Source organism: Schistocerca nitens, chromosome 1 (assembly GCF_023898315.1).
Source record: "Schistocerca nitens isolate TAMUIC-IGC-003100 chromosome 1, iqSchNite1.1, whole genome shotgun sequence".
In the NCBI taxonomy this organism is placed as follows: domain Eukaryota; kingdom Metazoa; phylum Arthropoda; class Insecta; order Orthoptera; family Acrididae; genus Schistocerca; species Schistocerca nitens.
In genome coordinates, this window is record NC_064614.1 from 595,318,676 (window position 1) to 595,336,312 (window position 17,637).

Sequence of the window (17,637 nt, forward strand, 5' to 3'; positions counted from 1 at the left end):
TTGTATCGTCCTGAAACACGTCGTGAAAGAGTTGTAAGTTCTCAGCAGAACAAATGTTGGTAATTCCTGAAAGAACAGTGGCTTTTCTGTTGCTGCATTAAACTTGAGGCAGAACGCGTTTTCTGACAGCCGCAATCGAGTAGAATCGCACGCGCGCGGTGAGCGCTGAGAGGGCGAGCGCGTCGGCCATTGAGGCGGCGGCGGCGGCGGGGCTAAGCGGTCGGTGGGTCGGCCACTTGCGCGCCGCGGCTCGGCTGCGGGCGAGGTGCGACCCGGGGCCCGGCCGCCACCGCCGCCGCCGCACAAAAGCCCGCTGTCAGCCGCGCCGCTGTCACCGCCGCGCCGCCCGCCACCCGCTGCCGGCTTCCACTGCTCCAGTTCGTGTTTCTACTCACGCTAACAGGCCGAGTTTCTCGCCATAAGCGAAAACTTCCACCCCTCGCAATGGCACGAACATAGTATCAATCAACTGTTGCGCAATAATGCAGATCGAATCACAAATTGATTGCGACATAAATTTGCTCATACTGCTTTTTTTCGGAATACCACTTTTTTTAAATCTGAAATCGTTCAAGCATATTAGAAAAAAGCTGAAAAATACTACGTTTATCCATAACTGCATGAAATTTATCGTTTTCACTCCTGCGTGACACACTACGCTTAAGCAAAACTGTGTGAAATTTAAGCCCTTAATAAACACTAAGTATAAAAACACAGTTCTAAACGCCAAATGAACAGTATTCATACAATTAATGGTTCTATCGAAAATGGATACAGGGCACGTCTCTTAAGATACGCTGGAACGCAAGAAAACAGTTGTCTTTATTTAAGCGTAACACTTTTCATTCCACATTGGCCAGCGATTAAAGTAATCTAATCAGATATTCTTTGTAGGTGACAATGATCCCTTAATTTGACACTGTTTATCTCCACTATATTTGTGCTAGCCGGTCCACCACGCCTCTTTTTTGCTCCAGGACCAATCTGGCCTAGAGTTAGACCCAGTTCAATTCCAAACTACTTCCGCTTAATTAGCTTGTCTTTTTTGCTTCTTTCCGTTGAATACAATTCTGTCGAGAATCCATGAATTTATTAGAATCATACGAACCAGATACGAGAACAAACAAACGTAAATACCTTCATTTGGATATAATATTTATATGACAATTGCCAATGATGCAATCTAACAAATACACATTTCCCATATCTGAGTTGTAAAAAGGAACAACAGGACATGGTACTATTCTGTTCTCTCTTTTTTTCTGTCAAACCGTCCGCCTCCGTAGCGTAGCGGTAGCGTTTCCGCCTATCACGCAGGGCGCCCGGGTTCGATTCCCGGCAGCGGACTGGTTGTTGTGTGTCCCTCATCATCATTTTCATCATCATTGACCCGCAATTCGCCCAAGTGGCGTCAGCTAAAAAGGACTTGCAATACGGCGGCCGAACTTCCCGCATGGGGCCTCCCGTCCAACAACGACATGCGATCATTTCATTTCATTCCATTTTTGTCAAACCCTTACATTTCAGATTTGGGCAGCTTGCCGAAAAAAAGTAGGCGGAAAAGGAGACAAAACTACTGTTAACGTTGAAACAAATGAGCCCTCATTTGTTTCAACTTCAATTTATAAAAGGTCACTGAACCAAGCAGCTATGTTTAAAACTTTGCAATACTACTGTCTATATACAAAATCACGGCAATGTCCACTTTGTCAATAGTAGTAGCGTATTCCTTAGAATATTCACGTACTTCTTTCTTCGGCTACTTCTCATTTTGAAAATTACACTTTGATATTCAATTCCTTTGGATCGTTCCTACACACTGAATCCCTAGCTTGAACTGGTATACAACTAGATCTACAGGTATAATACCTGTGAAAATAGATCTTGTAGTTCAGGTCCCTTCCAATTTTCCTTACTTGGCGTATCACAGCGTTTTCAATTGCTCCAGTATCTCGTTGAATACGAGATAAAGCGCTCTGCTTTTTTCCCAAATGATTGGATTTTTTTGTACCTTCGTCTTTTCACAAGCTTATAGTACATTACGTTCATTATCATCATCCTCCAAAAAATTATTCGAATTATGTGTTGTAGTAGTCTCACGCTCGCTATCAGTGTATCTGCAGATTCCAGATCACTTACAATTATAGTAGGATATTCATCCGACGTCAAAACCTAAGCGATATTCACAGTCAGAAAAACATTCTACGGCCATGACTTCTTTGTAAGTCATCACTTTACGTCGTTCATCATCAAAATAGGATAACGACTCCATTACAACACTCGAATTACCGTGATTAACTAGAAACAAGCAGATTGAAGGAAACCCTAACTTGTTATTGGTCGAGTGTGTGGATGCATTACTACGTGCCGGCTAGAGTGGCCGTGCGGTTCTAGGCGCTACAGCCTGGAGCCGAGCGACCGCTACGGTCGCAGGTTCGAATCCTTCCTCGGGCATGGATGTGTGTGATGTCCTTAGGTTAGTTAGGTTTAATTAGTTCTAAGTTTTAGGCGACTGATGACCTCAGAAGTTAAGTCGCATAGTGCTCAGAGCCATTTGAACCATTACTATGCAGTACTGCACATATGCAAACAAAATTGATTCACGTACTACTTAACGTATTTATTAGCAGAAATACAAGCCGAGCTGAACAGTATACTCTTTAAAGGTTATAGAAGCACTAGATATTTTTTACGTTCACGTGTTCTTGTTGTAACCAGCAACAATCACCATCAAAAGAGAGCAATGTGCGTCACGCTAACAATGCTACAAGGATAAATATTCGTTGTCCTATCATGACCTCAGTAGCGCATTCCAGTCCCATATTCTTTTCATTTACCTTCATAAAGCAACGCTGCCCATCTGCGAGGAACTTTGCAGTGCTAAAATTTGGGAACAATGATGAAAGGGGTGTTGTTGAAGCTTTGCTTTGCGCATCTGGAAACCAGAGCAGTGAAGGGTTAAGAGTGCATTGCACTCAAATGGATGAATTGAAATACAGAGGTTTCATGAAATGCTTTGTTTCACACGGTTTACCACACAGGAAAATTTATGACCGTTGGTGACGCTTCATTAGCACTCTGCTTCTAAATGTATCAGGTACCCTTACAAGTAATATTTCTATTTGAATTTTTTTTGGTAAATTTTAGTGGTTTAATAGAAAAACGCCTTTTGCATGCTGGACATAAATCTTTTTTCATTTTTTTTTGTGCACCCAAACGAATGTCGCCTTATTTACAGTCTTACGGATCAGCGTGTAATTCATTGTTTCTAAGACAGCTTTGTCTCTTCTGGAAAACTGATTGGAATGAAAAAACAAGTATACACACAAACACACACACACACACACAATTAAGGCAAAATATAAGAAAGTTGGCAACACTTCAAAAAATGAATGATAGTCTAGATACAGAAAATGGCAGTTGCAATGCTATGTTTCGAAAACAGAGTGACCACAAGAAAACTAAGCTTTTAACCAGTTTGTCGTGGCGCTGTTGAGTCGTGGAAAACGGTTATTATGATGTTTGGTTTAATATTATAGCAAATAATCCGTGTCATCCGCGTCGTGAACAGTTAAGCGATCTAAAAAGCGTGAAACTTCTTTAGTGGTGCTTGGTTGTCAGCTGCATGGCAAACGGACAAAGAATTCTATATACGTCCACAACTGTTCTCATATTGGAACCTTCATTATCCAAGTAATAAAGGAGGAATCGTTAATTCCACGAATCCTCTGAGGCTAATAATGCTTCAACGCCACCAGAAGTCTCATTGTATGCTCTCTTGAAAGTAGTAATGTGTAGGAGGTCCCAGGACTGCATACACAATGGAAACCAGAAAAAGAGCGTACAATATGCACCTGAAATATTACAGTAAAATACTTGCGAAATAGCTGACACTTTAGGCACGTCAGTGAATGAATACAGTACACTCCAAATGATAAACCTTTGAACACGATAGGTACAAGCAAAAATAACACAAAAACAAATTGACAGCACCGTTCCGAACTTTACAAAAAGAACGCAAATGATTTTGTGGAACGTTTTGTTACTGACGATGCGACGTGGGTGCATCGCTTTGTGCTAGATACGGAACGAAATACGAAGGCACAGCAGCAGATGATTGACCACGCACCAAAACACGCGAAGTCGATTTCCCTCGATTTCAAGATTACGGGTGGTGCTTTCAGGGAACGCAAAAGGGAGTCACTTCTCAATCATTAGGTTATGTACTAAAAAATAACATTTGTTGAAGGGTGCGCAAATCTTCTGAATCAACTCGTTACACATGCACCACAGAAGAGGCTTGAATTGCAAATGACAAAAACAAAGGATCACGCTTCTTCAAAACAAAAGTAGTCGTCCTAGCACTCTGGAAGCTCAGGGGTTTACAGTATGAACTGCCGTAACACTTTCACCAGATTTGATACACTGGCGCTTCATGATGATGATTTTGTATTTACGTTTAGCTGGTTCATTACCACTCACATTATTTCTACTAAGTGACAAGAATGATTAAAAAAGAAAAAAAGCAACACAATAAGCTATCGAACTCAGTAGGGCACAAAAAAATTCTGACATTGTTGTATACGTTGCGGGTATCAACGAGAAACATTTTTGTGATAGGTGTAGTTGGTTAATCACTGAACAGTGAGTTATGAAATATCGATCAATCTACGTATAACACACAAGCGCGCTATCATTGATGCAGTGCCACATAACGTGAGACTTTTCTCCAGCACTGTAACTTCTGGATCTATGATGTGTGACAATGGTCTGAGTCTGACCCCACTCCTCGTTGGTAGCAGAGTTCCTTGACACCTATCCATACTTTTATACAGTTTTGGCGAGGATGACGTGCACCTGGCCGGCCAGGGTGGCCGAGCGGTTCTAGGCGCTAAAGTCTGGAACCGCGGGACCGCAACGGTCGCGGGTTCGAATCCTGCCTCGGGCATGGATGTGTGTGATGTCCTTAGGTTAGTCAGGTTTAAGTAGTTCTAAGTTCTAGGGGACTGATGACCTCAGAAGTTAAGTCCCATAGTGCTCAGAGCCATTTGAACCATTTGAACGTACACCTGTTTTCCTCATTAGAAAGCCCTTTTTTGGAAAGATGAGAAACGAGTAAGAGGAATGTTGTGTGCCCTACAATGTAGCACGTAGAGAATGTTCATGTTTTTTAAAAGCAAATTGGCGTACTTCATATTCTGATCACGTCACAGCGTAGCTCCTATGGCAGTAAACGTATGATAAGCTTCCGACAAGAATTTTAGACTATTGTAATTGCAAGTAGTATGTTACACACTTCAGCAATGTATTATCGAGTTAAGTTTTGACTGTCAACCCCAAATATGTCCGTTTCGTGGGTTATGCCGAAACTTGAAAACCACTAGACGGCCGAAACTGTGCGCTAGTGTAAATAGCAATACAGGGATACTCCAGCCCACGTTGCGATAGTCACTGCAGCAGATCACTGTCATTCAAAAACTTTACTACTCACGTAAGACGTTCATCGACGACTACGGATTGAACTTCGGCTGCTTTTCCAGTACCTTGGTGAAGTGCCGCTTGGGCATACTGGAAGTTTCATTTATTGGAAACTATCTGACAAACCCGGCATTGCCCGAGTATTCATTTTGCCAATTTTCTATTAGAAACGAAAACAAAAAATGAACTGTGTTTTGTAGTGAAGCATCCAAAAAATACTATTTCCATGTATTCGTGAAAACACCTTTGAAATTATGAAACGATCGTACAAACAAATATGCATAATGATTAAATGAATAAGTACAGTATCCAAGTTAAGAAACACGATCCCGGATGGTTTCCGTACGCTGGGCGCAGCTGCTGCGCGTGTCTACAACGCGATTTTGTAAAAATGTCTCTAAGGGAACGTCAACATCTGTTTGAAGTCCTATAGACGGCAACTGTTTTCTCCTAGAGCCGTTTGCGCTTTGCAGTTGGAAGCTGCCAAAAGCGCTGCCGGGTGTAATCTGACTCGATTGGACGAGTACCTTAGCAGAACAGAATAAATATACTGAAACTTCATGCTGCAATTTATCTCAGCGTTTATGACGTCATATTGCTTGATCTATGTGTCGTACAATGATGTATTTGTGTAGCTACGTTCAGCGGTATACGTATATACTGTCTACGAAACATGTTGCGAATAAAGTATCAAAGGAGGAATAAATCTAAACGTCAAGAACGATGCGGCGATTTTTCACGCGTTTCAGCGTTTATAACGTCATATTTCCTCGTCCATACGTCCTATAATGATGCATTTGGTAGGTATTTTCAGAGGCAGATGTGGATACTGTCTGTAAAACGTGTTGAGCATAGGGTTAGTGGAAAAGAGGTAATACGTAAACACCATGAATGATGCGGTAATTTCTGTCGCATCTCATTGTTTATGACGTCACATCTCCTGAACCATGTTAGATAGTGGGTTATTAACACCACAGCGATTGTTGCCTGACAGTAACGAATACGTGTAATAAGTTTGGTTGAAATCCTTCCATTTGTTTAGGACTTGTAGAATGCGCGCGCAAACAGACAGACACGTTCTAGGGCACTGATGACCTCAGAAGTTAAGTCCCATAGTGCTCAGAGCCACTTGAACCATTGTTTTAATGCCAAGCCCATTTGTTAACGCTACTTTAACTGCCTCGTATTTTTCCAAATAACTCCCTGAATAGACCAAAGCTGCCATCCAAAACCCCAAATAAGGGAGGAAATTACCGAAAATAATCATCGTTTGCGACTCTTAACATATACGGATGTGAAAAATTATTTAATTCCGAAGCACCTAGCACAACTACAAGGTCGTGAGACGATACGATATTGCAGTGGCTTTATTCTTAAGAAGTACGATGCCATTTTCGCCCGGCATAAATTTTCATTGTCATCATTCAGTTATACAGGTGATTGTTGTCCGTATTCGCAACTGTGAATATACTTTATGTAACGCCCTAATACTATATTTTTACATGTCCAGCACAACATAGTCTTGGTCTAATTATTATTATCAATGTAGAAATGCACATTGGTAGTAAAACCTGACCTTCAGGTGATATGACAAGAGCTTTTAATACCTACTAAGCATTTCTTATAACGTCTTCATCGGACTAGCGAGACGCCTTTTCTGCAAAACAAGGCGCAGAAATACAAGCATCCAGATAACGGATATGAACCGGGCTGAGGACCAAGCGTTCTTTCAGCCCAGCCCGTTCTGCAATGGGGTTGACGGGAAACCCACGTGAGAAGGGCTCCTCCACGTCCGGCAGCTGTCGGCGCTCTGGGGCGTAGAGTACTTGAGCACAGAATGAAATTAAATTTACTCCTGCGATGTGCCAGTGAATTAATCGGACGAGGGTCCAATGAAGCGGAGCGCCGAATTAATTTGGCCGGTGGCCGGTCTGGCCCGGTCGCCTCCGGCGGCCTCCCGCTCTGCCCGCCCCCGGAGTGCGCTTTCAATTATCGGCGGCATTGTTTCGACCAGCAGGTTTTTGTTTGCAAGCCTTCCGGATTGGCGGGCGCCGCGGGGACTAGCAGGGAAAGTTAAGAGTGGCAGCGCCCGCCCGCTCACCGCTCACACCGGCAAGAAGTTATCCAATCACGGCGCCGACCGCGACTCTCAACCCCGATGGCCGCAGACGCGAACGCTTTTTACACGGGGAGGCCGCCCGCGATACGTAGAGAGTAATCCGAGATATATTTAACCTGACGATACCACTTATCTGCTTCCTCTCACTACCTCAGCAAAGTGGTACCCGCAAATCTACATCTACATCTACATCCGTACTCCGCAAGCCAGCCGACGGTGTGTGGCGGAGGGTACTTTGAGTACCTCTATCGGTTCTCCCTTCTATTCCAGTCTCGTCTTGTTCGTGGAAAGAAAGGTTGTCGGTATGCCTCTGTGTGGGCTCTAATCTCTCTGATTTTATCCTCACGGTCTCTTCGCGAGATATACGTAGGAGGGAGCAATATACTGCTGGACTCTTCGGTGACGGTATGTTCTCGAAACTTTAACAAAAGCCCGTACCGAGCTACTGAGCGTCTCTCCTGCAGAGTCTTCCAATGGAGTTTATCATCTCCGTAACGCTTTCCCGATTACTCAATGATCATGTAACGAAGCGCGCTTCTCTCCGTTGGATCTTCTCTATCTCTTCTATCAACCCTATCTGGTGCGGATTCCACACTGCTGAGCAGTATTCAAGCAGTGGGCGGAACAAGTGTACTGTAACCTACTTCCTTTGTTTTCGGATTGCATTTCCTTAGGATTCTTCCAATGAATCTCAGTCTGGCATCTGCTTTACCGACGATCAACTTTATATGATCATTCCATTTTAAATCTCTCCTAATGCCTACTCCCAGATAATTTATGGAATTAACTGCTTCCAGTTGCTGACCTGCTATTTTGTAGCTAAATGATAATGGATCTATCTTTCTATGTATTCGCAGCACATTACACTTGTCTACATTGACATTCAATTGCCATTCCCTGCACCATGCGTCAATTCGCTGCAGATCCTCCTGCATTTCAGTACAATTTTCCATTGTTACAACCTCTCGATACACCACAGCATCATCTGCAAAAAGCCTCAGTGAAGTTCCGATGTCATCCACAAGGTCATTTATGTATATTGTGAATAGCAACGGTCCTATGACACTCCCCTGCGGCACACCTGAAATTATTACTTCGGAAGACTTCTCTCCATTGAGAATGACATGCTGCGTTCTGTTATCTAGGGCCTCTTCAATCCAATCACACTATTGGTCTGATAGTCCAGATGCTCTTTCTTTGTTCATTAAACGACTGTGGTGAACTGTATCGAACGCCTTGCGGAAGTCGAGAAACACATCTACCTGGGAACCCGTGTCTATGGTCCTCTGAGTCTCGTGGACGAATAGCGCGAGCCGGGTTTCACTCATCGAATTGCGATATGCGTAGAACACGTCCAATAACAACAACTACACTTATTTACCTGACATCAAATTCGTGGCTTCGCAAACTCACAATCTAACTGAGGCCATGGGCTGAGCTACAGATAAGCCTGTCTCCAAAACTTAGCATTTAACAAATAATGTAAAAGCAAAATAAATACTCAAATAAAACTACTGTATATGGTTCCAGGGACAGTTTCAAGTCTCGAACTTCTTTGACGTATATATGTGGATTGAAGCGTCGAATGAAAATTTATACCAAGGCCGGGAAATTTTAAAGAACAGCTCATTATGAAATGGGATAAGGCACATCAAGGAGCATTTGAAATAAATAAAAACCAACTGTGTGAGGCGCCAATACTTCCTCATACTGATTCAAGTGGAAAATTCTATCTTGGCAACGGTTGTAGCTATTATGCTGTTGATTAATAATTGCATCAACTGATTGAAGTTAATACTATCGCTTCTGCAATCCGTGTGCTTATTAACTGGAAGGGGAAATACACTGTCATGGGAAAAGAAGCAGTTGCCATTGTATAGAGTTTTGAAACGATGTGCTTCTACTTGCTAGGAAGATTTTCTATCGCCTTTCTGTATCATAAGGCACTTTCATTATTGCTAAATTGCAAATTAGTGCACAATAGGCTAATCCAGTGAGCACTAGCAGTTCAGTAATTTTATTTTGAGATTCAGTATATACCAGGATGGCAAACATTGTACCGAATGCTCTTTCAACACTATCAAAAGGAAAATTAATTTATTGATGTTGCTTATCCCAGGGGGAAAGACGTGAGAATTCATTATACGACAAGTGCAGAAGGTGAGCGTTTTATATGCAGATTTCTGCGCATTATCAGATGGAAGCAGGAGGTGGATGAAATTCTTAAAGCTGTTAAGAAAAATATGAATATAATCACAAAAAAGATACATCAATATTATTCGAATAATGACGATGTGTTATACAGAAAAATTAACGTGAATTTCAGGTAACTGGAGGCTACATGCACCCAGACACCTTGTAGACGTGTTTATAAAATACTGTATGAGCACATTAGCTATGCTCAGTTTGGATAACATAAATGTATGCTGAAGTTGCAAGAGGCTGTCATTTTCAACAATATGGCCCAAAAGTCAGAGCAGTACTGAAGTCCTGCGATCTATGTCAAAAAATCGAGGTTTTTACCGTAGGTTTTGTGCCCAGAATCACACCACTGAAGCCTGGAAAAATTCCAGCATTTGATGTTTATGGCCCACACCTGCAGTGTAAGAGAAACTTCAAATTTGTACGTCTTTATCTATTAAGAAAAGCTGGTAGCAAAATAAGGATTAAATAACAGAAAGATGAATACTTTACAAATACCATCATATCAGAATGCATTTTGTCACACAACAGTCCTCCGTTTCATTCAAACCTATGAAAAAGTTTCATACGGGAAGAGCGAATTTGGCACATACCTGTACTAATCTCTTCTAGCAGTAGTGGACACCCAAAGATCCTGAGGAAGATCCCAGCAGAGGGGTCGAAACGTCGAACATTTTAGAAGAAACATGACGTGGCCTAATAAACCAGAAGATTTTAACTTCAGTGACAACCGCCACGAAAGCCTGCAGACTTACATAATCTCTTCTTAACGGCCCGCATCATACCAATCAGAATGGTTAATGCATGTGTTGGTTTGTCTGTTCTGTGCTCACTGTTGAAAAATGACGGTGTGAATTACTGCGAATTTGATTTAACAGACAATGGTTCTAGGTTAGTGGACAGCAGTAAGAAGCTGTTGTGAGTGTTTGAGGGACTCTAGTAGCTAGCTGCGGCGAGCTAATGATAAGCATGTATTGGAGTGCCACATCAATGTTTTCGGACACTGTACTGGGCCAGGTGTTGCCGTGGAAGACATCGGGAGTGTGCTCAGTGAGTGTTTCATTTGTCAGTTTCCATAGAGACAGCCGGAGGCGCGAGGTCATGTGCACACAGCACCGCTGTGTGTTGTTCATAATACTGAAGTAATTTTGCTGTCGTGTTTTCATGCTGGCGTCACACTGGGCAATCTACAGTGCATTGGGAAGCTGACGTCATCGACTGGATCATTTGCTGAACATTCATACAAACCAATGGCACGCATACATTAGCTGTTAATGACGCTACCACGGTACTAGACAATAGCTGCTACACACACCACAATGCGTCTTTCGCCCTTGAGGCGTGGTTGACAAACCCCATTGCTTCAAGAAATGATGTAATAGTGTGTGGCTCAAATTAAGGCAGCGTATTACAAGATCGGCAACTAATGATGTTTACGACGCTTTTATTAGATGTTCTTTAGTACCTGCTGTGTCGATGCCGCAGCCCAGTGCCTTAAGAAATTGTGTGATTGCATATGGAGTACAGTTCAACATATAGGCAGGATTTTAAAAGCAGAGTAATTAGTGATAAACAGTGTAGTAGCTCGATCATTAGTCTTTCATGATGTATTAAAATTGTTAGTTATTCTTTGTCACGTGTATGCGAATGGACCAATACACGTTATGTAAAGAAATGCAAATGTTACTGCATAAGTTGCCTGTAAACTATGTGGTGAAATATTTAGCTTTTTTAAACGATGATTTTCAAATAATGATTTAACAATATGCGACACTAATGCACTCATTGAGATAGTGAGATAAAGAACCACGCCAATTATATTTTTCTTTAATGATCATGCAATCCCAAAATTACACATGATTCATGCCTAGGATTATCTGTTTGCCACAGTACATTTACTACAAATATTGTGTATCATTAATCTTAATCAACTAATTAAAAAACATTTTTTCTATTTATCATGCAATCTGAGTTTTTTGCTATGTTGTCATGATAATACCTGTTCCATACTTAAATGTTAGTTTTACTGTGTCTAAACCATTAACTACTTTCCGTCATATATTTAACTGTGGGCATGACTGTACCTGAGCTGCTGTACATGCACCTAGTCTCATTTGCATACATATTTGAATTTCTCATTACAAGTTCACTTTCATGACTAAATGTTTTATTAACTTTGCACTTTTAACGACTTAGTGCAACAAAAAGGCGGTAATTCACTATCTACTTAACATTAGACTAAAGCAGGCTGTCAATGGACAGTGTATGTGCTCTATTATGTTAGCTTGTTTAAAGCAAGTGCTTCACTCGTAAACTTTGGCTTTTGTGCATGCTTTTTAATTATTTTATCTAACTTTCCTCATTTACACACATTATCTGACTCTAAATCAAACTATGATCAAAGATGTAAAGTAACTATGTACTGTGCATTCATCTTTTTTGGTTATGAATCCTGTTAGTGTAATTCGTTCAACAGTTAACATTGTTTTTATCACACGATTTGGTGTTTTGATTTTTTATGGTAATAGATCTTTCTTGTACACACTGTAGTGGTATCTAAGTCATTGTTTAGTGCTTCTACATGGCATATTTGTGCAAAAAAATGTAATGATCGTATGGCATTGCTGGCCGGGAGGCCTCATCTGGGGAAGTCCGGCCGCCTAGTGCGAGTCAAATTGCAGTCGACGCCATACTGGGCGACTCGTGTGCCGGTTATGAGGATGAAATGGTGATGAGGACAACACGACACACGGGGCCGTGAATCGAACCCGGGCCCCTGCAAACGTGTTACCATTCAGCTAAGCAGGCGGACATTTGTGCAAATAGTATATAATTACTCAATGACATACACAACTATGACATTTTACATCTGTACAGTTACCAGTATGTCACTCACTCAACGTAATCAGGTACTTGTTTCTTCGGAAATAATTAAGTGTAATTAATTGTCACTGTTTAATTAAGGATTTTTATACTCCACTTTTTTAAAGTTAGATTGTTTAAAACTTTTAATCCAAAATTTCACGCCACTGTTAAATTCTTCAAGAGGTTTGTGCAATGACAGCATATACAGATAAAATATTGTTGTGTCTATTGTCCGCTTGTAGGCAGTGTTGTGTTGAATTAGTATAAATATGGAGTAAGACTATTCGTTGTCGATATACCAGAAAGACGTACCTGATTTATTTAACATAAAAAATTGATCAATGGTAGAGTTCATATGCTCCTGAGAAAACACGTCTTTCAATTAAAATTTTATTTACGTAGTGATTTTGTCTCCAGAGGAGCAAATAACCATGCTTTGGTAATCCTGTAATGGAGTCGCACAAGATACCCAACGCTTTTCTTCCCGTGATTTACGGCGGCTACACAATTTGCTTCTTATGGGGCATAACGCAAGAATAGACACTGGATATTATGCGCAATGATCGCTCCTCGTGACACGGAACAACAATTTTCGCGACTCGGCATTCACTGACATGCTATGTTCACATTAGAAATAATGTCCTGCTTGCATGACTCAGATGAAACTTTATTGGAGGTGCAAAGGCAGTTAACTTACATCGTACTGGCGCAGTGATGGAAGGAAAGAAACTGGAGAAGTGGGAAAGTCCGCATCATCATTCCGCAATATGACTGCTTCTTATCAGCTAATAATCTAACTTATATTATGACGAACATGAATGTAAATGTCTAAACTGTGCTATTTTTGTGCGGAAATGGTGTCTATGATTTTAAGGTTGGAAAAGTTGTACTGGCTGTATTGTACGGACTACCGTACTAAAGTACGACCCCTGTCATTTTTATAGACAATCTCTTCAAAAACACCGCAGTGTCGGCTGGAAAATAAATTTTCATACATAAAAAAATGGTTCAAATGGCTCTGAGCACTATGGGACTTAACTTCTGAGGTCATCAGTCCCCTAGAACTTAGAACTACTTAAACCTGACTAACTTAAGGACATCACACACATCCATGCCCGAGGCAGGATTCGAACCTGCGACCGTAGCAGTCCCGCGGTTCCGGACTGCAGCGCCTAGAACCGCACAGCCACCATACATAAAAGAAACATCGAAGTTCATGTTCTTTCGAAGTGAAACCACGGTTTGCTTTCCATCCATTGTAGACCAAAGTCTTTCATGGCTGATTCGAGCAGCGAGAAAGGAAATTAAGCTACTATGTCTGTTTTGCAGCACACCAAGAATTTTCCTATTGTTGCATAGAAAAATCACTGGCTCTCAGTCGTATGGTGGCTGCACAGCGCATGCTGTGATTCTGTTACTATTATCCTCACTCAAGACTTGCAATTTGTGTTACCGACTGTTATGAAATCGTCGACAGACTGCAATTGCCTTGGAGGAGGAGGTGGTTAGTGTTTAACGTCCCATCTACAACGAGGTCATTAAAGACTGAGCACAAGCTCGGTTTAGGAAAGGACACCGAAGAAAATCGGCCGTGCCCTTTCAGTGGACCCATCCCGGTATTTGCCTTAAGCGATTTTTGGAAATCGCGAAAACCTATACCTGGATGGCCAGACGATAACTGCTGGCAGCAGAGGTCGCGGGAATGTATGGTCACTAGAATACTGGGCTCCAGACGGCAACGTAGTACTACCGATAGAACACCATCGTGTTCGGCGTTCGGGTCTGGGGCATCGTAACAGCATCTGCAGCAGCAATTCGGGCAGCAGTTCGCACCACAGTGACACAACGAACTGTTACAAATTTCTTTCTTCAGCTCCGAGCCAGATGGCCTGTAGTGTGCTTTGGGCCGACCCCAAACCACCGCCGTCTGCGACTGCGTTGGTGTCAAGTGAGAGCTCACTGAAGGGCAGGTTGGTCTGTTGTGTTTTCTGACGAAAGCGGATTCTGCCTGGGTGCCAGTGACGGCCGTGTCTTGGCTAGAAGGACGTCAGCTGAGGGCCCACAATCAACCTGTCTGCGTGCTAGACACAATGTATCTACACCTGGACTTTGGTCTGCGGTACGATTTCATACGACAGTTGGAGCACTCTCGTGGTTATCCCACACACTTTAACTGCAAATTTGTACATCAGTCTTGTGATTCGATTTTTTGCGCTACCATTCATGAACAGCATTCAAATGGTTCAAATGGCTCTAAGCACTAGACCTGGAACTACTTAAACCTAACTAACCTAAGGACATCACACAGAATCATGCCCGAGGCAGGATTCGAACCTGCGACCGTAGCAGCAGCGCAGTTCCGGACTGAAGCACCTAGAACCGCTCGGCCATGAACAGCATTCCGGGCGGTGTTTTCCAGTAGGACAGGATAACAGTCGTTCACATACTGCTGTTGTAACCAAACATGTTCTCCAGAATGTCGACATGGTGCCTTGACTTGATCGACCACCAGATCTGACCCCAATCGAGCACATATGGGCCATCATCGGACGACAACTCCACGAAGTCCACAAGCAGAATTAACTGTCCCTGTATTCACCGAGCAAATGCAACAGGAATGGAACCCCATCCTACCTACCGACATCCGACACCAGTAGAACACAATGCATACAAATTTGCATGCTTGCATTCAACATTCTGGCGGTGAGATTTTAACGTACCACCATTTCACATATGCAATAGCTCATCTCCTTATATTAACCTGCGATCTTGCAATGTTAATCACTTAAATATGTTAACCAGACAAATGTATTCCCGAAATTTAACAGCTCCAAATTAATTATTTTTTGGTGTTGCGATTTATTTTACGTTAGTGTATTTATCGAGTATCTCTTGCGGATATTGCGTGCGACTAGATAGAGCGAGCACCATTTGTGTTTGTTACTGGGTTGATTTGCGCCGCCGGACGGAGTGGCCGTGCGGTTCTAGGCGCAACAATCTGGAGCCTAGCGACCGTTACGGTCGCAGGTTCGAATCCTGCCTCGGGCATGGATATGTGTGATGTCCTTAGGTTAGTTAGGTTTAATTACTTTTACGTTCTAGGCGACTGATGACCTCAGAAGTTAAGTCGCATAGTGCTCAGAGCCATTTGAACCATTTTTTTTTTTATTTGCACCCATCTGCTACAGGATCGTAGAACATATTCTAAGCTCTAACATTATGACGCTACAGTTGGAACTGAAACATCTCTCGAAGTGCCAGCATTGATTCAGGAGAAACTATCCCTTTACAACAGATCTCGCTTATCAATAGACGATCTTCTGTGAACAGTAGATGTACATGAAAAGTAAATTCTATCTTGCTTAAATTTTAACAGCAAACAATGCATATTGTACAAATTCTCTCTTGAAGCGTCTGTTTAACGAAACGACGGTGTAGAAACTGCGTGCTTGCGGAAAAGCAAATCGTTACCAGGATAACACTGCATACATTACTCACAATGCTAAAATCAGAAACCCCGTCTGATGCCATCGCACTTTCGTCCTGTTACATGACACAGTAACGAAATGCGTACGTGAGGAGGCTGAAGTTATGCAACCTAAATTCCCATTTTAAGAGATGGATAGGAACAGGTAGCGTCTCTCTCGTAGTGCTTGGCGGAAGCCTCGTTACGCGACGACTGTATCCTCTCCCAACGGCCACTTCAAGCTGCTTTCAGACTACTGAAATTAGTAATATAATTTTGATAAGAAACCACAGAAACGCAAAAACTATATCATACAAACTAACGTTTGGCAATCCACCTGAGATTTTCTTTCGCTGGAGTGTGCCGAATCTGCTACGAGACGAAAAAAACCGCTGCAGTAACTGTGCAAAATGTCTGAGTCCAACAGACGGCTGAACAGGATGTGGGAAACACGTCCCTACATCAGTTGGTGGACAGTATGTAAAGAAAGAAATCTGGAATACTGCAACATTACAACTGTGAAAGGTGATTCCTGCTTTGCGTTTGAGCAAAATCTTGATCAATAAAATTTGTTGGTATCATAAGTGTTCCATCAATACAGAAACTATCTCGTCTGGACAAAAACAATTTCCATACACACTGAATGAGAAGTATGTGATAGGACATTTTTATTTAACAAAGTACATGATCAACCCCAACGGATCAAAACAAAGTTTGTTTTCCGTTGTTTACTCCGGCTTCATTAGAACAAATATTATTTAAAATAGAATTACGCAGATGAACATCCCAAAATACAATTTTATCCTACACTGTATTACATACAAATGAAAAGAATGATACCAGATGAACTCTCTCAGATAGCCATTCAAAAACCTGTTCAACGAAAAGTCAGAATCGCGCAAGAGGACCGCAAATCATGAATGCTGTTACGCATCTTTTACTGGAAACAAATTTTCGTAATAAGGAAGTCATTTCAGCAATTCTCTCGACAAGTCTTTTCTGAAGACCGTGCATGTCTTCCTCTGATCTGTAAACCAGTTCACAGTGCCAATTACATGTTCGTCTACAGTTCAATGTGGCATAAACTATGTGATAAAAGGTATCCGGACGCCCACAATAACATACGTTTTTCATATTAGGTGCATTGTGTTGCCACTTACTGCCAGGTACTCCACATAAGCGACCTCAATAGTCATTAGACATTGTGAGTGAGCAGAATGGGGCGCTCCGCGGAACTCACGGACTTTGAGCGTGGTCAGGTGATTGGGTGTCACTTGTGTCGTACGTCTGTACGCGAGATTTACACACTCATAAACAACCCTAGGCCCACTGTTTCCGATGTGATAGTGAAGTGGAAATGTGAAGGGACAGGTACAGCACAAAAGCCTACAGGCCGACCTCGTCTGTTGACTGAGACCGCCGACAGTTGAAGAGTGTCGTAATGTGTAATAGGCAGACATCTATCCAGACAATCACACAGGAATACCAAACTGCATCAGGATCCACT

General features: G+C 42.1%; 1 protein-coding gene across 1 annotated transcript in view; it reads right to left on the bottom strand.

The window, feature by feature from the left end:
• LOC126256181 (neuronal calcium sensor 2) overlaps positions 1–17,637 on the bottom strand; it is a 675,443-nt gene that overhangs the window by 601,342 nt on the left and 56,464 nt on the right. The window lies entirely within an intron of this gene.